At 40.7% G+C, this 22,891-nt stretch overlaps 1 protein-coding gene across 12 annotated transcripts in view; it reads left to right on the top strand.

Annotated features, from left to right (window-relative positions):
- Nucleotides 1–4,009: 4,009 nt before the first annotated feature.
- The window catches only part of ZNF438 (zinc finger protein 438), a 52,326-nt gene continuing 33,444 nt past the window's right edge, over nt 4,010–22,891 (top strand). Inside the window, exons 1-4 of one of the 12 annotated variants that reach the window (XM_063414642.1) lie at nt 4,011–5,315; nt 7,341–7,422; nt 7,909–7,962; nt 19,427–19,557. The gene's annotated coding sequence lies outside the window, so the exon portion shown is untranslated. Of the gene's footprint in view, nt 5,316–5,360; nt 5,496–7,340; nt 7,423–7,908; nt 7,967–19,426; nt 19,558–22,891 lie in introns of those variants that run through there. The other 11 variants (XM_063414670.1, XM_063414699.1, XM_063414736.1 and 8 more) reach the window with 11 other exon arrangements.

The following is a 22,891-nucleotide window of genomic DNA, read 5'->3' as shown; positions in this document are numbered from 1 at the left end:
AACCGTAACTGCCGCAACTTAAAAACCGGGCAACCCTGCACTCGCTAAAGCCACTGATCCTCCCGGCGCGCGGCACACGCAACGTCCCCAAAAACCCGACTCTCCCCCAGCTCCGAGCCTCCCTCGAGAGCTGGCAGGAGCACTCGAACGAAACAAACCCGAACGAAAAGAACTGAAAACCGCCTGGGCACGACCAAACCGGGAGCGAGAACAAAAGCGTTAACCCCCCGGTCCTGCGCAGACTTCTCCTCGGAGCCCTCCCCCGTGGCTTGGAGAGGGGGTCCTGATCGCGTGCCCCCGACGGAGGGTACTTACCTACGGTCTTGGGGAACCCTCAGCGCACAGAAGACTTCGCCGGGAGTGCTGCCGACGAAGCTGCCTCCTGGATCTGCGAGGAGCGCTCCTCCGAAGAGGCTGCTCGACTCGCAGCGGTGGGACTGCCCTGGATCTGAAACTCTTCGGTGCTCGCGCCTGGTGCAAGCACCGCCAATCCTTACGGGGACCACAAAGAGGGAAGACAAGAGCCTCCACGGAGACTCAAGGCTTCTCCTCAGGGTCCCATCTGGGGTGCCAGCCACTTGTCGCGGTGCCGCTACTAAAGCCCCTTGGCTTCGCCCCGAGCCAGCCCAGGCACCGGAGCAAGCGGAATCCGAGCTGCCCCTCAGCGGAACGAAGGGGTCAGCCCTGTGGGTTCTTGGCCCTGGGAGAGGCTTGAACGGCAGTAGGATAACTGAAGCGACGCGCTAAGAGCGAGAAAGGAGGATCCAGCCAGCCAGACAGAGGAACCACAACTTTAATCCAACAGAGCACTGTCCAGACCGAAGTGGAACCAGGCTGAACTGGATACCGAACAAAGAAATGCACCAGCTTATATGCTTTCGGGGTAGGGGAGGAGAAATGGGAGTCCCTCTTTGTGGCAACCAATGGAAACTTGACACTTGGGAGATAAGGGGAAGGGTTGCAAGCCTTGAACCAGTTAGGGGATAGGGGAGGGATAACACAGTGGCGGGAAGAGGGGAAAAGGTAACATGTGACCAAGGGGAGCTAGGAATAGGGACTTGTAGGGAGGATGTAGCAACTTATGAATTTCAATTAAGGGGGGGTGTACAGAACATACAGCATTGTACAGAACATACAATATAGGACCCACCAGCCTTTCATCTTTTTCACATATCTAAATCCTTCCTACTTGGTAAACCACCCATATATCTTTCAACTTCTCTCTGTCTCAAAACCCTCTTTCCTATATCCTTCTTTCAGCACCCTCTCCTTCTTCCTTAAGTCTCTCTCTTTAAATCCTCTCCCTCGTCTGTCCTTCTTTTCCTTGTCACAGTCCTTCACAGCACCTGCTTGTTCCTGCTTACACTGTCCCAACTTTCTTTGTGGAGTCCAACTGAGGTTTAACATACTGAAATGGGGAAAGTCCAACCATCCACACCACCACAAGTAGCTCCTTGACCACTGTAGGTTGCAAAAAGAGAAAGTATTATCTTCAGATATCATGGCTTTCATTTTTTCCCATGGTATTGTTTATTGGTGACTAAAGTCTGCTTAATTTCAATTCTAAGCAAGAACTCATTCTATTACTTCACTTTTAAGAAAAACTCTTTCACAAAAGCCTGTAAAAGAAAATTGAGATCACTGACACATTTTGCTGAAAAATATTCAGGAAACAGTACTACTGAATATTATAAGCTCAGATGTTGAGGTACTACACCACAAAAAATATTTTCTTCAACTAGTCACAATGAATTATTTTTCCCAGTGTTGTTTTAAAACTTGATATTCCAGATTGACATTAATTATCACAGCCACAAAGTTTCTAGAGTATATAATCAAGTAAGGCTTGAGGAAAAGTAATATACTCTCTATTAGAAATGACTGATCTTTTCTGAATACTGAAAACAGTCCATATATGAAGTTTATATTGTCATCAGATCTCTTTTCTTTTTCACCAGCAACAGATAAATCCACTGTAGAATTTTATTTTAAAATGAAAACTAATAGTTGGTAAAGGCACAAATAAATGTGCATTGGAAAGAATACATTGGAAAGAATATTTTGTGTCTCTCCAAGTGGCATGTAAAATATCAAGAACCATCATATGCTCATTTTGCCACATCAGTGGTTCAGAAATGCAGTACATACAATGGACATAGTAATACTTTTGCTTAAGCAACAGTTAGGACTTGTATAAATCCAAAAGGAATTATAATTATTTAACACCATTTGGAAAACTCACCTTCAAATTCACTGTATTTGATAAGCTCTGTAACTGCAGACCACTTCAGCTTTAGTAGGTACATAAAGGTGAAGAATAAGTATGTTTATTTTTAAACTTCAGTTCCTGTTGAAATTGTCAATGACTTTTAAAGGAAGCATTCTGAAGCACCAGAACAGTTATTTCAGATATAGAACTTCCAAGTGGAACACATGACTGAAGGAAAGTATCATATCATAAATGTTCTGAAATGACTTTGAGCCAGTTTGCCTGTTTTATCACCACAAATTTCATTTGCCAAGATGCAGTTACTGCATTCACAAAACTGTGTTTATATTCAGAATCATGAATTCTAATTCACATTTAATATCAGGAAATCTGACCTCAAAAAGAGCCTAAACTTTTAACTTTTTTTTATTGTTTGGCTACATTAGAAAAGTGTCAGATACTCAGGATATCTGCTTCCTTAGCTGTCACTTTGCAGTGAGCTGCAGAGACAGGTTTTAAGAATATTGCACAAACATTTTAAATATACTAATTTTAAATATATTTCTAATTGTTAGCATACTGTCTATACCTACACAGTTCAAATTTCAGCTTTAGGTACATGTAGAGAAATGTAAATATTTGGAAGACATTCCATACTCCTTCTATCCTCTCCCATACCAATTTATTCTGCCACTTTTGGTGCTTTTGGACTTATTATCACAGCAGCACCATGATGCTAAGGATATGACAGCAAAATCCATCAGAATGAAATGCTTAGCTTCACACCACTTCCTCCTTTCCCTTACCCCCACTTCCCAGAAGCTGTGTCAATGCTTTCCACAGATTCTTTGTTCCAGCTGTGGCTAGGGGATCCCTGTCACCCCTTCTTCCAGCAAAGGGCACAGCAGAAAGCTGTGCTGAGTGCAGGCTCATGGGAGATGGGGGTGCCTTGGAAGAACACATGCAAGAGGAGCATGTGAAGATGGAGGGAGTCCTGCATCACAAGATGAAATTGGAAAAGGATGTGGCCTCAACGCCCATTAAACTTTGAAGTGGTGCAGACAGAAGTCCTTTTCTTCCCCACAAGTAATATCTCCATGGCAGAAAAGATGGTTAGAAGAAGGTAAAAAAAGAGGTTGGTTTTAAAAAATTCTGAATGTTGTTTCCCTTTTCTTTTCACACCTACAGATTCTACACTTCCCTTCTTTCTTCTGCACCTTCCCACCTCTCTCCTGCCCAAATAACTTCTTCTATCAGCCTTCTCTTAAATACCATATCATCCTATTTCTGTCACCCTTTCATTTTTCCTTCCAGAGAACCACAGAATTATAGAACCATTTAGACTGGAAAAGACTTTAAGATCACCGAGTCCAACTGTTAACACAGCACTATGAAGTCCACTGCTATACCATGTCCCTAAGCCCAATGTCATTCAAACACTTTTTTGAACATCTTTTAAATACCTCCAGGCTATTCCAGGTGATTCCATCATTGCCCCTAGCAGCCTGTTCCATTGTTTAAAAACCCTTCTGGAGAAGAAATTCTTATCCATATCCAATCTAACCCTCCCCTGGAGCAATTTGGTTCTCTCATCCTGGTTCTTGTTACTTGGCAAAAGAGACTGATGTCCACCTGGGCACTCACTAGCTCATGTTCAGCTGCTGTCCATCAATACCCCCTTTTCCACCAGGCACTTTTCCAGCTGCTCTTCCCCAGCCTGTGGCACTGCAAGGTTTGTTGTGACCCAAGTGCAGGGTCAGGCGCTTGGCCTTGTTGAACCTTGTACCACTGGCCTCACCCCATTGATCCAGCCTGCCCAGACCCCTCTGCAGAGCCTTCCTACCCTCCAGTAGATCAAAACTTCTGCTCAGCTCGTATATGTAAACCGAGGGTGTTGGTCTCCTCAGTCAGATCATGAATAAAGTTATTAAACGTGCCTGACCCCAACACTGAACTCTGAGGAATGCCACTGGTAACCAGCTGGATGTAGCTCCATTCACCAACTCTCCCTAAGCCTGGCCATCTGGGCAGGTTTTTTACACAGTGAAGAGCACACCTGTCCAAACCATGAGCAGTAGTTTCTCCAGAATGCTGTGGGAAATGACACCAAAAGCTTTACTGATGTCCAGGCAGACACATCCACAGCCTTTCCTGCATCCACTAGGTGGGTCACCCTGTCACAGAGGAACAAGTCAGTCAATCAGGACCTGCCTTTAATAAAGTCATTCTATGTGGACCTGATTACCTGTATGAGCTGTGTGAGGCTGTGAGGATACTCAAGATTATTTGCTTCATATCCAAAATAAACCTTCCCTGTCACAACTTTGAGGCCATTTCCTTTTGTCCCATCATTTGTTACCTGTGAGATTGGCCCCCACCTCATTCCAGCCTCCTTTTAAGTAGCTCTAAAGAGCAATAAGCTCCTTCCTGTTCCTTCTTTTCTCCAGACTGAACACCCTCAGCTGCTCCTCCTCAGACTTGTCTTTCAGATGCTTCACCAGCTTCCCTGTCTTTCCCTGGACATGCTGCAGCACCTCAATGTCTGCTTTAGAAAGACGGCCCCAAACCCAAGCCCAGCACTTGAGACACGGCCTCACCACTGCCAAGTACAGCAGCACAGTCACTGTCCTCATCCTGCTGGCCACACTGCTGCTGATACAGGCCCGGATGCCACTGGCCCTCAAACCGGCTCATGTTCAGCCATCTGCGCTCCCTCTGACGCAGTGCTTTCAAGTCCCTTACGCTTATTCTTCCAGCACAGTTCCTGTACTTTCAGAGATTCCCTTTTCTGACCTGCCCCTCGAATCCCCCATCCCACCGCCTCACAACCATCAGTTTCGGGGACGGGCTGGGAGCGCAGCTCCCCCCGCTCCCGCCAGTTGCTGGGACGGGGAGGGAAGGCCTCACTCAGCGCAGCGGTGCCCGAGGCCGGAGCCCCACACCCCGGAGCAGCGCCGCCGAAGCCGGGGCGCAGAACCAGCCGCGGCCCCGCCGCCTCTTTCCCTCGGACAACCCCCGCCCGCCGGCGGCTCCGCCCTGCGCCTTCCCGCGGGGGTGACGCCGCCGCCCCGCGCCGCGGAGGCGGGACCGGGCACGGCGGGCGTTCGTAAGTTCCTTCCCCCCGCGGCGGTGGGGCCGCGGCCCGGGCTGGGGGCGGGCGGCGCCGGGGCGCGGCTGCCCCGCTTCTCCCCGCCTGCGGAGCCGGCTGGCGGCGCGGGGCCGGGAAGCAGGAGGCGCAGGGGTGGCGGCTCCCGGTGGGGCGGGCGCCTCCTCCGGCCCTCACTCGGTGAGCCCGAGGGGTTCCTGGCCGGGCGCCTGCGGGGCCCTTCGCTCGCCCCGTCACGGCACAGCTGGACGGGCTCGGGCTCGGCCGAGGCGCCGGGCGGCGCGGAGGGCTCGGCAGAGTCCCCCGGGATGTGTACGGGCCCGCCCGTGTCCGCCGCCGGAGCCCGGGAGCGGCGGTGCGGGGCCCGCGGCGCTCGGCCGGGGGCGCCGTGTGAGCCCAGAGCCAGCGCGGCCACCCGAGCCCCGGCCGGGAGCGTCACCCCGCGAGTGCGGAAACGGCGAGAGGGCGGGACTGCCGCCGCCGGTTCTGATGGTGTAATAAAGACCGCAGAAAGGCCGCGTATGGCCGCTTCCTGCAAGTCACGGGGGTGGTTTGTACAGCTCACGCTTTTTTCAGCGGTGGCCATAGAGCGTGAGGGGTGGCGGTGGGTGCCTCCAGGTTCTGTGGCGCTGGGCCTTTGCCTCCTGTGCGCTCCTTGCCAGCGGGAGTGAGTCAGAGCTGTGCGCCCAGCTCTTGACTCCGGGACCTGAGCGATGTTTCATAACCTCGCTGCTGCTTCCATAAAAGTACAAATACGATGCGCAGTCCTCTCGGGCTCCTCACGGTTTGGAAGGAACTGACAGCCAAAGGGGTTTGTCCCGTGGCTGCAGAAATGGATGCAATAAATGGGTGTAGTGTTTGTGTATAACTAACGTGTAGGCTTATGAATCCATTAGAACTTTTAATAATGACATCAGGAACATATTTCAGATTCCAAGTGATCCGATGTGTCTGGCATAGGTAATATAAGGAGAGAAGCATTCTAAAGCCACGTAGGAGAGTTTTCGAAAGACTGTGCAAGTGTCTGCAGCATGGCAGATTTGAAATAATACGAAAGATTGGCTTTTTTCAATTTATTTTGCCCAAAAGTCATGCTCTATTAAAAGATTTACCTAGTTCTATATCTAAATTAAGATTGATGTAGTACATCTTTTGCTCAATTCCTTTCTTCTCTAAGTTAACTTTTGTTAAAGCTTTTTAATATCTAATAAAGTCTTAGTCAACAACCTAGCCCTTAAATTCTGTATAGTTAAGCTAATTATAGTCTTGAATTTTCTTGTACTTATTTATTTGAACCTGTAATATGCCATTAAAAGTGGTCTTTCATGTTATTCCTTAGCTGGAAGGAAAGAGGAGGATAACAGGAACGCACAGCTCCCTTGGCTCACAGTGGTTTATGTGAAGTTTTTTTCCCCTCAGAACTATTCAGCAATCAAAATACTGAGCTGTTGTTGTTTTGTTTGTCTTTTCAATACCCCGATTGTAGCTAGCTATTTTTAGTAATAGTTTAAGTTAATCTTTTTCAAAGTTATTTTTATGTAAAGCAAAATATATCAGGGATGAGTGCATATTTTTTTCTGCTTCAGTAGCTAGAAGAATTGGATTTTTTCTAACTTGGAGTTTATCAAAAGACAGGAAAAGGAAGAAAGAAAGTGTATGAAAAGTTATATGTTTAAAATACTTTTCGTAATGATATAAAGTTCTTCGTATATAATTATAAGGATATTCTTGTGTAATGATGACTGGAGGAGCAGAAGAAAACCAGCACTATGCAGATGTTTTTAGCTTTTGGACATGCTGTTAAAGAAATAGATTGTGCAGTAGCTAAAGTTGTAATTGAAGTGTTTTTCAAAGCATTTAATGAAGAAGAAAATACTAGTTTCTTATATTTCCTGCATCTCATTTGTGAGTGAGAATATCAGAACTAGCAATGACAGGGAGAGCATAGATGAAATATTTCTGACTTTTTCACATGAAGCCTTAGAAATTTGTAGTGATTGTCACACATCTGTTTTTCATGTACAGGTTCAAGGATTATGTTATGCTAGATGAGAGGAGTGTTCTTCATCAGTGACTTGGACTGTTTCAAGCATTTTTATGTGCTCAGGTAAAACATTTATAGAAGTAGTTTAATGTTTTAAATGTCTATATGAAACTTGTGATGGTTTTATGTATTTATTTACGCCTAAGGAGGTGGGATAGTGTCAGGTCAAAGTGAAATAGCCAAATGTTGAATGTAGAACTTGGATTGGAAGCTGACTGGAAATATTACTGCAGTTGCAATTAAAAAAACTTTGGATTTTTTAAAATGTGTGGTAAAATCAGAAATGTAAGAACTTTTGTCAATTATTTTAGCAATATTTATTCAGATATTTATTATTGTAATCTCTAGTCTAAAGTCCTTTTTTATGTATGGTATGCTTCAAAGGTGATGCTATTGTATAGTAAGTAAATGTGTTTTAGTAAAATTCTTGTTTATTTACCATTTCCTAAAACATTTATCTCTTCTATTAAATATGATTTTCTGTCCTTTGCTGAATTTCCTGATATATTGTAATTTTCTGTTGTCTTTGTTTTTTTTTCCTTGAAATAGGAATTAAGATGGATGAAATGTTTCATTGGTCATAGCAGCAACAGGACGTATAAGGTGGGTATGTTGAAAGATTACAGTTAATATCTTTGCAGAGTACTTTAGATTTTGATTCTGTGTCCATCTGAACACAAAGACAGTTTTTGCCTCTGTGTTTGAGTTGCTGTTTATTTGCTCATTTAAAATTCTTTAAAGTCACTGAGGGTGTACTCCACTGGGCTTGTACTCCAGTGAAATGAATTGTTTTCATAATTTCCATGAAAGATATTAGTAGTCCAGCAGCAGGTAAGTATGTTTTGATGCTCATCCTTACTTGCAGTCAAGACAAGACATTGGCCTTATTTGCTAAGACTTAATACTTTATGTTGGTGTTTTAATTCACTTACAGAGATCCAGAATGTGTTTTTACTTAAAAAGATTTTTTAAAACAAATTTAAAACATGACTTTATATTTTACGAGACTAACATAGGCAAATAAGAGAACCAGTGTTGCTTGAGTAATAATTGAGCCCTTTCTCATGGAGCATTATTTGCATGTTGTTGTTGAAATTAAATGAATTACAGACTTCTTCACAATGTAACCACCACTGAATTATATGACAGAGATCTTTATTTTTTATTTTTTAATTTCAAAAATAAAAAGTTATGTGTTTTCTTTTTAATGTCATTCCTTCTTTGCTAGTGTAACAAAGACTCTTACTGCCAGCTTAAAATGGTGTTTGGAGAATGCTGTTGTCTTTGTATTGTATTTGCTCTGTCACTGTTGGTCTTGTCACCTCCTGAAACCATAGAAAATTGGGTAGAAACCATCCTGTTCATCCTTGCTAATTAAGTGTGTCTTTGACTGACTGTATTACAGTATTGTATTTGCTGGTATTGGTTTGTCCCTAATTGGGTGGTTAAACTTAGTGTCAGTAGTATTCAAGCATAACTTTTTAAAAGGATTGGTTTCATCAGTATTTATAGCGTAATTGAATGTTGTAGGAAATGTTAGCGTGGTTTATGTAACAATAATCATAATCTTGCTGTTAATATCAAGGATGTAACCAAAGCACCATAAACCTAACAGTGGTAGAACTCTTCTGAGTATTGAACAAGGATGTGAAAGGACATGAGTTAAGGAGAGACTGTCTTTGCTTTGTCACTTCAGTATTTTACCATTTTAGGAAAGAATGTTTTCCTCACCTAAACTGTGAGCTGTTCTTTTTCTCTTTGGTTCTTTTCTTGCATCTTTTTTGAGGACCATACAGTACTGAAAGCCTTGCTTGAAGGGAGGCTGCCTAGTGTCCTCATACCAGAAGAGGTTTAGTACTGAGCTGCCTGTACACCTTGAATTGTTGCACAAATGGAAAGGAAACCATATAATCAGCAGCTCAGTACATTTTTCAGAATTGTAATGCATTGTGGTCACTTCATTTGTGGTTAAACCTTTATTTTTTGTGGAATGATGAGGTTTTTTCATGTAATCGTAAAAAGAGTAAAATTAAGGAGTATTGAATCATAAACATGCTTTTTTTTTGAAGTGTGACTTATTTTTAGAGGATGCTATAAGATGTTAATTTCTGTGTATGCATCATGTTGTTTCATTCTGTGGCTTAGCAGTTTATTGTTTTCCAGGACTGTTGGTTTAGAAACAGTGTCATGGTTGATGCCAAGAAGAGGTCATGTGGTGAGCCTCAGAGCTGGACTGTCTCAGCCCTGCTGAAGAGCCTCTCTTGCAGCAAGTCACTGGGGAGACAGGAGTATTCTTGTGGCTCATTTGGGTATTAGCCAGAAGGAGCAGGTGCTAAAGAGATGGAAAAGCAGCTTGGAAAATTTGCTTGATAGGTAAAAGATTTGTGGGGGAAAGAAACTACTTCCGGCAGACTTACTAGGATCTATCACTGAAATTGGTTTGGGATATTAGGTTGGTTGTAAGGTGCAGTTCCAGGGAACAGTTTTGCTGTTCCAGTGTGGGTGGCAGAGCAGCTAGAGCTATGTTTCCATGCTCAGTCTTTTTCAGAAGCCCTCTGGTACCAGTAGCTGAATGCTGAAATGTCTGTAGGAATTACTGAATCGTTTTATGTGACGCCGAAGCAGAAACCATACAAAAAACCCCTCAAAGGTGCATTGTCTTAATTTTTAGTGCATTATTCAGCTGTTAAGGACAATTGCAAAGGACTATATCTCTTCTTCAAAGGATCTTTCCCTTTCTCAAAGGGCCAACACCATTAAAATGGTGTATGGTGACAAATTACAGCTTAGACTGATGTCATTGCTGTTGTACCTGTGCTTCTTTGCCTCTTCACGTTTTTTATACGTATGTTTGTGGTTATTTAGGATGAACCATAGAAAATAGGGATTTTACAAAAATGTTACTGGTTTCTATAGTTTTGAGCACACTTTGGTCTTCTGCTGAATGACATACAGTTTAATTTTGATGGATTTTTTTGGCCATGACTTGTTGGCTTTCCCTAAGGGAGACTGCAGTCTGCTGATTGTGAGGGTGTGTAATCTCAGATTTATATCAGGCTGTCCTTTCAAAGGGTGCTACATACACCAAGACATGAAGTTCTGACAGTTTTTGCTCTTCCTCAGCTCAATCAAAACAGACTGCTGGTGAAGAAGTAAGGTAGATCTGTGCTCTTAGGAAGCAGGGCATTAAAGCTGAACTACACAACATTGGTCTCTGCTAATTATGTGCAGAGATATTATCTTTAGTGTCCTAAAGTTAAAATACTGTTAGGTAATTAAAAAGGATCAGTCTATAGAAACCTGCATAGTCCTTTATATATAAGTGTAGTACTCTCTATGTGGTGAATCAAGCACTTGGAAGTTACCAGCCTGCCAGAAAAATAATATGGATATTCACTGGCTTGTGTTGCTTTTGTCATCAACAGATTTTGAGACTACTGAAGCAGGAAAACAAATCAGGATTACATTTAGAAAAAAGGAACTGTTCTATGTTATAGGACTCAAACTGAGACCACCCAAATGCCTTCAGCTGGTTTTTGTTATTTTCACAAACTGTTCTTTTAGAGGATTGCTTAAGAACAGAGACTCAGGTCAATCACTCTATTATGTTTTTCCCTAAATGGCAATATTAAGCAAACTTTACAATATTGTTCATCATTGAGAAAAAAAACTCTTATAGATTCTCTTGGGGTTTTTTTTAGCTTCCAGAGAAAAATAGCGGTAGTGATTTCAAATCTTCAAATTATAAATGTAATGCACTGTCTTTTGGAAACTTTTTTCTAGTTTTGGCTGGATTGTACCTTGTAAGGGGCAATATAGTATCTATTATATTTTATGGTATTTAATTCACTAGTTTAGAGATGTTATGTATTTTCCATAGTTCTGGTAGAATAAGTAGGATGCAGAATATTCTTGTCCTCCATATAGTATGAGTTATCTTTTTTATTACAGTCTTAATTTTTCAAAGGGCAGGTCTGCTGTATTTTTAATGACTTCCTTTTGTGCCAAAGCACACTTAGTGCCTGACTGAAGACCTAAAAGCAAAAAGTCCTGGGCAGTTACCTTTGCTTAGTGTGTGTTTGTGTTCTCCTGTAAACCAGTGATATTCATTCTGGGAAAGTACCCTAACTGGCAAATGACAAAGATTTGGAGACTGTAGTGGGTGAGATACAAAGAAGAAATTATCCTGAAGGACAAAAAGGCAAAGACAACCTGGCCCCAAATGATGTCTTGACATGTTAGTAATGCCACACACTCAAAGTAGAGGACTGCGTCTTAAAAATCTTATTCCTTCTCTTATCTTCTGATACCTGTGTTCATACTTGCAATCAAAGTAAACAAAGTGTGATGGAGTATAAAATGCTATGGTAAAAATCAGTATTTTACTGTCATACAGCATGCCGTCACAGTGGATGTGGTGCTGGATGCCTCGAAAAAGGATGTAGAGAAGAAGGGAATCAGGAAAGAGTCTAAAAGGGGAATCTGTGGGGATAAAAATTTGCGTTTATAGAGAGAAATTGGTAAAAAAAGAGATTGCTTAGCCTTTGAAAGGCAGTGAATATGGAAAGGTATAACAAGAGTACACAGAATGATGAATAGTTTTAGAGAAGTCACTCAAAAGCTTTTGTTGGTTCATGCTATAAGAGTAAAGGGACTTTCTGTGATATTAGGGTGGCAAAGTGAGAAAGGAGACTTGAGAAAGGATATATTTCTTAATAAACTGGTAAGACTGAGCTCTGCAGTCTAGGGATAATTTTAATTTAGAAAAATTCAAATAGAAATTGGATAAGTTAGAGTGCAGGAATATTGACACAGGCTCAGGTTACCTTTTTGCCTGAAAGAATATAATCCCTCATCTTTTTGTCACTTGCAAAATTATTTTTTCCATCATGGTTTTTAATAAAGCTCATCTAGAAACCATGTGTTGATGGTGTGAGTAAAGGAATTAAGTCTGTCCCAGTTTGTTTATAGAGAAAGAGTTACAGCATCTCACTAATTTGTTTCTCTTTCTCCCTATTGGGTTGTATCTTGATGAGATACCTTGGTAGGATGCACTGATTACTTTGGTTCTCTTGTGGATATTGGAGGACAGGTTTTGGGGATTAACATCAGGGTCCTCATGAAATTGGAAAGAATTTACGCAGGCCAGTTGTTTTTGCAACTCGCTACTCGTGAGATTCTGTTCTGTTCAGCTTTAGTTTTTTCTAATGCCTGGGCTTGTGCGTTAAGTTGGTGTTCCTGCAGTAATTTAATTTGAGTCAGTACACAAGTTTGTTCTGTACCTAGAGTGATGGAATATTTTGGGAGGATGAAATGAGCTAACGCTGGCCTTCTGTGTCACCCTGCCAACTCCCAGCAAGTATGTAAAAAGTCATAAAAATAGCAGTGGGGGTATCTTAATTAAATGAGCATGCTTGTTGCTCTGCCAGTCTTTTCTCTTGGCATGGTTCAAGTCCTAGAAACTGTTTGCTTTCAGTCTCTATCAAACTCAAATATAAAACTCTGTGATAAAAGCATCAGAAGCAGTGTTCAACAGGAAAAGACTACAGAATCAGCTTTTTCTCATTCCCATTTAAATGTCCTTTTCTCTCTTAGTGTAGGCTGCAGTTTTTACTTTTGTTGTGTTTAGCAGCAGATTGAGTTAAAATTGTTGTATTTGGCTCTAGAGCAGCAAAGAGCAGATGTCAGGGAGGTGCCGTGACAGGAATAAAAAAATTCAGCAGGCTTGTGGGAATTTGGGGGTGAGAGAGAAGTCTTCCTCCATTTTTTTCCATGCTAGAATCCATATTATAACATTTAGAGCTGGCATTCAGTTCAAAACTTGCCGTGCTGCAAGGGTTGCTGCATTGACGCAGACATTCTTTCCCACAGCTCAAATTGTGGAAACAGAGTTTATTTATAAAATAAAACATGCCTGTGAAATTATAATTGATACCTTAATTACAGAGAACTTGCCTGAAAGATGGTAACTTAGCAATCCGTGGGACATTTTCCTGGCTTAGAATAGCCACGATTTATACTGAAACATTTTCTCTGCATGAATCCTAGAAATGGAATTCTCCTGTCAAAGCAGAAAAACTTCAGTAACTGAGAGGTACTCTGCCAGGGATGATAAGTCTAAAATAGTAGTCAACTTTTAAACATTATTTAGGGTTGGAACATCTGAAAAGTAAGGTTTGCTATTCGGGATTGTCACTATTTGAAAAATACGCATTTAAAAACCACCACTACATGTTGCCACTCTTTACACAATCAGGTGGGTCCTGGATGTACGTGGAATCCTGGAGAAGTTTCTTGCTTTGGATTATTTCTTTTCACTTTTGTAAATGAACACAATGCTCTGAAAGTCAGTGGTAGCTTCTTTTTTCTTTAAATCTTACTTATTAAGGGCCATTTCTGAAAACACTTGGTGTAGTTTGTTTAGCAGCCTGATTGCTTGTTTGTTTTTCTTTCTCACATCTTTGTCTTTCATTCATCATCTACTTGCACTACAAGAGTATATATTGCCACAGTATAGTTTGTAGAAACACAAATACGATGTAATTTACATTACATAATTTTGATTGCAGGTTGCTGTATTTGAAAATTGTGCCAATTCTCTGTTGTTGTATGTGCAGAATGATGTACTTGATAATTTCTGAAGGATCTTTTTTTCCTGTGATGAAAATGTTTTATTTACACAGCAATCTGGAGGGGAGGACAGTAATAAATCTACTTTTCCTTGAGATGGTACTCACTGATCTTGTGTTAGTGTTTTAGTAAACCACGTTGACTCCTGTTTTGGTCTCCTATTCTGGTGGTGAAGCTGGACTCTTACCTGGTTCTGGTAGTAGCTCTCATCATTTGCTGGGGAGATGGGATCTGAAATAAAAGGAAAGTATGTTATTGTGCATTCAGTAAGAATATGGAGTCTGACTTTTTTTGAAAAAGATATTGGTATAGTGAGGCCACTTGACAGAAGCATCAATGTTTATAATGTACGTGCTCTGTTCTCCTCTACAAAGTCCTGAGTGGAGTGTGCTGCTGCTCAGGTTTGAGAACAAATCTTCCCGTGTCTTTTGCTGATGAACAATGTTAGTGCACTGCTAAAGGAACACAGGACTAATCTGCCTGTTGGCTGTAGCATGCTGAGTTTCTTGGTTAGACACATAATTTCAGTGACTTGAAAGTGACAGCCTGGAGATAACTGTGGTCAGAGCTGCTCCAAGAGGATTGAGTGAAGCCTTTTGGATTTCTTAAACAATAAGGAAGCCAGATGTGATCAACAGCTGCTGGGATAGTTATTCAGACACTGAATTAGTCTAGTCCAGTGCAGGATTTTTCACTTCTGGCCAGTATAGAGCATGTTCTGTCTAAGATGAACTGGTGAAATTAACAGTTTTGGTGTGTTTGATTACCATCATTTATGTTTGCCCTGAACTTAATTTCTTAGAGGTATTTTCATCTGGCTGTCAAATATCTTCGTTGTGTCAGAATTTGTGATCACATAAAAAAAGTTAGAAAAAGTCTATGTTGTGGATTCTGTATTTAAAGACTGTGTTCTAGCTCATTTAAGTAATTAAGTAAGGTTTCTTTTACATGATAAGATTTTGCTTCAAAGGAAGCATGAAACTGTAGAGTCTTATTAGGCTGGATCAAGGTTGTACCTGTTTTATTTCTTTTTTAATGATTTCATGCAAATGTCAAACCTACATTTATGTACTAACATGCTTTGAAGATAACAGGGTATTGTGAGGAGAGCTGGTCCAGGGTGTTATTAAGGTATAATTGATCTAATTCACTGTAAAAGTTTTGAAACATTTTTGAAGGTGTTTTTTGCATCTAAAAATCTTCAAATATTTGTTATAAAATATTGATGTTCATTGGAAAGTGAAATTTCTGTTCAATTTTGAAGGAAAGCTTTGTTTATGTTCAAGATTAAAGCAGACCAAACGATTGCTTTTCTTTTTCAGTTTTAAAATTATTCTACACTTACAGAAATGCAGATACCTTTGAAAGCTTTAGTTGATCAGCTATTGAAAAGCATAAAAATTCCTTAGATTAAGAATAATGCTGACAAAATTGATGGAAACTGCTGAATATAGAACTGGTTTGCTCTGGATAATTCTCTTCCTGTTCCAGGAAGCTGTTAATTTTGGAAAAGCAAAAAAATCCAAGACTATAAAGTCTTGGTTATGCAAGTTGTGGAATAATGAGTTTTAATTTGACCATCATCAAAAATGCAAGTCAAGGAAAAGGAATTATGTATTGTTGATGGTAATATCTAAGAATTTGTAAGACATCTTCCCCTTAGAAAACAAAAAGTAAAAAAATAATTTGTAAAGTGGACTGTACTTATAGACTACTGCAAGTGTCCTGTCAGGGGAATAGGACAGGCTAAGTATCCTGAGTCTTACTGAACTCTGAGGGATTTCAGTGATGAGAGATGTGATTGACTTGGGCACATGAGCCTTTTTTTTTCAAAGTGGAATTATGTTTTAAAGTGTTTGCTGTTCAGTAATGGAAATGATTTATTTGAATTGTCTCTTCATAACATTTCAAACATGAAACACTAGAAAGACAATTTCCAAAATACTTACTAATAATTGCAAAAATAATAGATAAACCCAAAGAATTCATAGATGTTAGTAATGGTTGAGAGAGAATAACCATGCTTGCCTAGTAGAGGATATTCACAGAGAACAGTTTCAGGTTTTATTTACCAGGCCCTCTCTCTCCAAGACTTGTGTGTCAATGGTGTAGTTACCTCATAATTCAGTCTTTGGCAATTATCTTTAGAAAGCTGCCCTGGATTGGGAAGGAGAACATGTTTAATGTGTAATCTTGCATTGAGGAAGGTGCTGGATGGGAACGTTAACTTGTGCTAGGTTGACTGATTGTAGATGTGCCCAAAAGAGCAAGTTTCAAATTTCTATTCAGATCTAGTCATATCACAAATAACTGTATTTAAAAGCATAGTAATTTTCAGAACTAGTATCTTTGGAATTCACTTTTTCATTATAAAGTGGTTTGACAGGCCCAAAATATGACATTTCTTACTTAAAGGTTTTTAAAGTTAATTACATTTCTTTCTAGAAATAAGTTGAATGCCAGTAACCTCCCAATTAAAGAGCATTACTTGTAGTGGAATACTAGAATCATGGAATATCTTGAGTTGGAAGGGCTCGCAAGGATCACTGAATTCAACTTCTACAAGTTTTCAGATACAAATTCTACAGAAGTTTCACAAAGAGCAGATGTGGCGAGGTTGAAAATGTTGATTTGCAAAGGAATCCTGTGCAGTGCCCACTGTTGTGAGCCACAGTGATTCTTCAGGGTGCGGCAGATGGGTCAGTTACAAATTCATGTGTTAAAGGAATGCTCAGTTTGGGATGTGCTGCCTGCACTTGGGAGGTACAGGGAGCCTTCCCGTGGCTGTTGCCACCAACTCTGTTGCACAGTAACAGCCCTTGTAGGTAGCCCCGGATTCTGACAGACTTCAGTCAGCTCACATTGAACTGAAAAAAACCACACAGTATCATTGGGAGTATTTTTGCTTTACATGTACAAGTCCTTTGAAAACAGAGGATCTTGCAACAATATTGCATTTTTTTTCTGTGTTATATGCTAAGGATAGGTTTGTGTTGCATTTATAGCTGTCAAACTAGTGGCTCATTCACTATTGCAGTTTTTTGGCTAACATCTTGTATGAATATTGTACTGCTGAATCTTTAAGCTGCTGTGGAGACAGACAAATTTAGGAGAAGTGACTTTAATCTTTGAAGAACGTGTATTGACTGGGAAAGCTAGTTCAGTTTATTTTTGCAAATCACCAACTCTTAGAAGTGGGATTAAGCTTAGTGCAGGAGAAAATGGAACTTTCCCTTTGTCTCCAGAGTGAGGTCACAGTGCTTGTCTCTTTTCAGCCTCCATCTCAGTAAAATAATAGAAAATATAATTGTTTCATGTTTCAGTTTTATCTTCTGAAGAATGGGAGTTACTTATGCAGGCTGTAATGTCAGCAATTACTTCCTGTCCTTGTTGCTTCTTTACTTCACTCTCTCTGCCCTATTTGCATGCCCATGTTTGAAATTCTCCTGTGCTGCTTCTGTATTTTCATTTCTTTTGCCCCTTGATTTTATTTATTTAGAGATTCCACTGAGCAGGTAGCTGAGTAGACTTCAGCCATGCAGGAATTGGTTGTGGATGTGGCTTTAGTGATGGCAAAATCCCAACTACCTTAGCTGTGAAGGCAAGGAAAAGAAAACAAAGCAGAATCCAACAGAAAAGGTGAGAAAAGAAGGGCTTTGGTAGTAAAGGAAGGTAGAGTGGAATACCTGAGTCACAAGGTTGGAAGAAAAGCTAAAGTGATACACTGGTTTTGGCACTGGAATGTGTGATGATGCTGTTCTGATTTGTAATTTTAAGAACAGCTTAAGAAGTGTGTTGCTTAAATAAGATAATTCACTGATTCTTTTTTTTTAATTGTAAAGGTATCTTTTACGCTCATTTTTCAGTAGAGCAGATTCACACTAGGACTCATTTTAGGGGACCGTATTTTTGTTTAATGAGGAAGTATTCATGGTAATTTTAATAAATAAGTTAATAAAAACACTAGTGCTTGTTTGCTTTATTGCTCATCTCTTGTCTGACTGGGGTTATGTGCAACATTAGGTCTTGGTAGATTTAAAGGAATGCTTTTTTCCTTAGTGAGGAGCTTAGGAAAAAATCTCTTGTCTTGCTAAAATGGGTCCCAGTTCTGTGTGGAGGACAGGTATGGGATCACTGTTCACTTTCCAATATCCTACTTGAAGGCTTTCTAACTAGACTGAACTACAGTCAGATCACTCAAATTCCCCCATGTCCCTAGAGAATGGAAATGTTTCACTAACAAATACTGGTGTAATGGAGTACTTTGAGCCAATTCCTCTGAGTTATGGGGTTTATTTCAGAATTTGGGAGATTCATTTTTTATGAAATAGGTAACTCAGAGATTTAGCATTCTTGCTTGAATAATGCCCTACGTATTTTGGACACAGGTTTTCCATGACTAAATAAGAACAAGGTATTTGACCGTCTTCTAGAGGGAACACCGTTTGGTCAGCATGAATTTAAAAGAAAAAGTCCAGAAGAGACAACTGACCATTCTTGTGTGGTGTTTGCAACTTTTTCATGTTTCTTCTAGGCTTTGATTATACTGCATATAAATGGCAAGAAGAAAGACCAGGGGTTTTGTTCTTTTCGTGGAGGTGTAGCTTTATCACATCGTTGGGAATTTATAGCCTAGTAATATATAGTGTTTTTTCCATTCCTGCATTTTGCAATTGGTTTGTACAGGCTTATAGTCTGGCAGCTAAGAGCTCACTTTTTCACTATTTTTTTTGGCATGAAAGGGTTACTGTTCACATTTCCTGTGTAATTCCTTCTGATCTTGCTGGGCTGTAATTACTTTCTTGATGTTAAACATTCCCAGGCTCCTATAACCTTCTAGTCTGCTTGTACTGGCCAAGTTTGTCCCAGGTGATCGTGTGGGCGAGCCTCCTGTTTTTGAGGATAAAAATCTCTCCTTCCTGTGTAAGATAGGCTGCATACTCATTCCTTTGCTGTGCAATCCCAAGAGAAATCTTCTAAAAAATAATAATAAGGTAGCACATCATTCTTTTAGAGTCAGACTTAGCAGCCAAAATACATGACAAATCAAGTGTGTGGGTTTAGAATTTGCTGAATCTTGGTTGAATGACTGCAAGTTCACACTGAAGATTATTTTTTCTTAAAACGTTTGGAAAATAGGTTATGATTTTAAAAAGACAGATTCTGACTATAGCTTCTTACTTTTGACCATATAATTGGCAAATCTTTTTAAGCTTGTTTGAATGTAGAACTGCTTAGCTGAGCTTTCAGGATTCTTTTTTCTTTTGATTTCTTTGCAGTGCCTGTATATCTAAAGAACAAAAAAAGAAAAAGGAAAAAACCCCAGAATCTTACTCTATTCTGTCTTTCCTACATAATTTGGTTATCCGGTATTTCTTCTGATTTTCAGTTTTGGTATATAAACAGTAAAACCAAGGTATTTTTTTTTTTAAAATAGAAGTGACTGTATACTACTGAAAAATGTTGACTTCAGAGGTGTGGGAACTGAAGTGTTCTGTTCTGCAAAGGCACCAAAAGGTTTTCTGTGCTGCTCTTCAGCTTTAATGTGGAGGAGACACCTGTAAGAATGTGAGTGAAGTTTGTTTTCCATGACCTTTATGCTGTTTTCTCACAGTGCCAAGAAAGATGAAAGGTTGTGATGGCAGGGTTTTTTTGGGGTGGGAGGAGTGTAGTGTGCTGATATTGACACTAATGAGTGTTGGGTTGTTGTTTTAGCCTTTTTTTGTTGCTGACAATGTAGTCAGTAACAAAATTTTTTTGCTACTGTCAGAGAAAGTAGTTGGAAATTCTGTTGGTTCAAGAAGTAGCCTGGATTTTTATATTTCAGTTAAGAAATCATCTTATTGTATCTTATTATCCTGTTACAGGTAACTTTTTTGTCATAATCCTAGTGTTATTAACTTGTGAATTTAATTGGCTGCTTTGTGAAATTCTCAGGCTGCAAGTAATTCTATTTTGTTTAGCTGTATTATTGAACTTGCAACACAGATACTCAGAGGTCTTCCCAGTAGCTGACTGACTGAAGCCTTGTGAATGTGTAACTGTGAGCTCAATGGGATTATGTGATTATACTTGGAAGCAAGTGTCTTGTAGGTGATAAATGGTATCAGTTTGAGCCCTTTTCTTAGTTTTATTCTCATGCACTCCAGTGCTTGTGCTTTACTATATAAACAGAAATTTAAACAGTTGGCATGTGTGTTGTTGTGCTGCTATGCTAGTGAACGACAGGAAAAATATATTTTAATGAACATGTCTTTAATCTTTTCAGGAAATCTTGAATTTGATGCCTTAGTTATAATTGGAATGCAGTCAATATGCTGCCCAGTTCTTAATTGCATACTCCATCATGTAAGTGGGAGCATGGCTGTCAGATCTATTTTTGTTGTTGAACCCAGATGTTCTTATTCAACACAGAGAAATATAGTCCTGGCATAAAATAATTTTTACAGTAGTTATGTGAAAAAAAAAAAGTGAAGCACTAGGTGAGTATAACTAGACAGAAAAAGATGCTGCTTTTAATTTCCAATTGCACTGTCATTTTATTATGGCCTGAGATTTGTTAGGAAACCTCATATGAAGAGGGTTTACCTTTGCATATCCACATGGTTATGTGTTAAACGTTGCAAGTGTGATAGGCTTCCTGTGCAGCAGGGTAATACTTTGGTTAAAGCTTTTATTTTTTTCCAAAACAGCTCACTTTTGACTATGTATTATGAAAACACTGGTGAATTTAGTGTTAGCTCAGAGGCAAACTCTCCTGAGGCCTGTTTTCCATCTAATAGTATGTATAGTTCATCTTGCCATTCTCTTTACCTGTTTAATTTTGCTTCTGATAAAGATGCTTAGATGAAGGAAAGAAGAATTACTTGTTATTTTGTACTTAAAGGTAACCTGTTTTGAATTCATTTTATAAATACTTGGAATGTAACTGACCAGACTCTCCATTATGAATTTCACCTTTGTGATGGAAAGTACCCTGAGTGGTAATGAATTTTCTTCCATGAAAAATCTGTGGTTTCAGAGTCTGTGTGAATTGCCTCTTGCTTTTTGTATAGAAGTCATGTTACAGGATGTAAGCTAGTTCTGTTTATCCTCTTTGTGTTGTATGCGTGTTGATCTTCTAGTGATTTAACTTAAAACTTGTGTGGACTTAGGTGTCTGTAATGTACTAGAGGCAGCGGGATGCCTGTAGCTGTGATGCAGGGAAGAATTGGACCTAATCTTAAGTGTATTTAGTGCAGAGAAAGAAAGTCTTTGGTTTTAACAAGCTTCTATAGAAATGAATTATTTGAATTAGGGGAGCTTTTAAGCTTTCAGACAATGTAGTCAACTGTATTTTTATATTCAGAGTTGTACAAGTTCTCTCTTAGGGAGGACATGTAAATTACTGTTGTGACAAAATGCATAAATGTGTCTAGGATTTGATAGTAATTAATTCATTTTGCTTATCTAAAGAAAGATTAAGTGCCTCAGTTTGAAACTGGCTATAAAAAGCAAAATGTAAACAAATTTAACACACATCCGGTGTAATAGCACATTTGGTAGAACTGAAGACACTTTGTTTTCAAGTGCAGTGGTTTCTCACTTTCAGTGTTCACAAACTGTTTAGTCACAGAGCGCCTCTTGAGTAGATTTTTAAGGGCAATTTTTATCTTCATGGCTTTCTTGACTTGAACTGTATATGATAGAGGCTTTAAGTAGTGCTAAAATGTTGATGAATTATGTTGTTTGCCATTGGTGCACAGAAAGAATCATAGAATAACCTGAGTTGGAAGGGACCCACAAGGACCATCAAAGTCCAGTTCCTGGGCCTTCACATGGTAGTCTGAAGAGTCACACCCTGTCCCTGAGAGTGTTGTCCAAACACTTGTTGAGCTCTGTCAGGCTCGGTGCTGTGACAACTTCCCTGGGGAGCCTGTTCCAGTGCCCAACCACCCTCTGAGTGAAGAACCTTTTCCTAATATTCAACCTAAACATCTCCTGACACAACTTCAGGCCATTCTTTGGATCCTGTCACCGGTCACCAGAGATCAGTGTCTGCCCTTCCTCTTCTCTCATGAGGAAGCTGGAATGAGATCTCCCCTCAGTCTCCTCCAGACCAAGTGACCTCAGCCACTCCTCATATGGCTTTCCCTCAAGCCACCCATTTTGGTGGCTCTCCTTTTTACACTTTCTAACAGCTTTATGTCTTTCTTATATTGTGGTGCCCAAAACTGCACACAGGCCTCAAGGAGAGGCTGCCCGTGCAAAGAGCAGGACTGTCCTTTGCTTGGCTGGCAATGCTGTGCCTCATGCACCAGGGAGGCCCTGCAGAGAGATCTCAACAAATCAGAGGTCTGGGCAGTCACCAGCCACGTGAAGTTCAACAAGGCAAAGTGCTGGACTCTGTTCCTGAATTTGGGCAACCCTGGATGGACAGACTGGGCAATGAGAGGCTGGAGAGCCGTGCCACAGAAAGGGACCTGGGGCTCCTGTCCATGGCAAGCTGAACCTGAGCCAGCAGTGCCCTGGCAGCCAGGAGGGCCAACCCTGTCCTGGGGACATCAGGCACAGCCAGGCAAGGGAGGGGATTGTTGTGCTCTGCTCTGCACTGGGGCAGCCTCACCTCAAAGCCCAGGGGCAGTTTTGGGTGCCACAATAGAAGAAAGATACAAAACTTTTAAAAAGTATAAAAAAGAGAGGCACCAAGATGGTGAAGGGCCCTGAAGGGCAGCCGTGTGAGGAGCAGCTGAGATCACTGGGTCTGTTCAGCCTGCGGAGGAGGAGACTGAGGGGAGACCTCCCTGCAGTCCTGTGAGGGGAAGAGGAGGGGCAGGCACTGATCTCTGGTGAGCAGTGACAGGACATGAGGGAATGGCCTGAAGCTGTGGAAGGGGACGTTCAGGTTGGATATCAGGAAAAG

Source organism: Prinia subflava, chromosome 1, assembly GCF_021018805.1.
Source record: "Prinia subflava isolate CZ2003 ecotype Zambia chromosome 1, Cam_Psub_1.2, whole genome shotgun sequence".
Lineage (NCBI taxonomy): Eukaryota > Metazoa > Chordata > Aves > Passeriformes > Cisticolidae > Prinia > Prinia subflava.
This window is presented reverse-complemented; position numbering and strand designations above follow the sequence as displayed.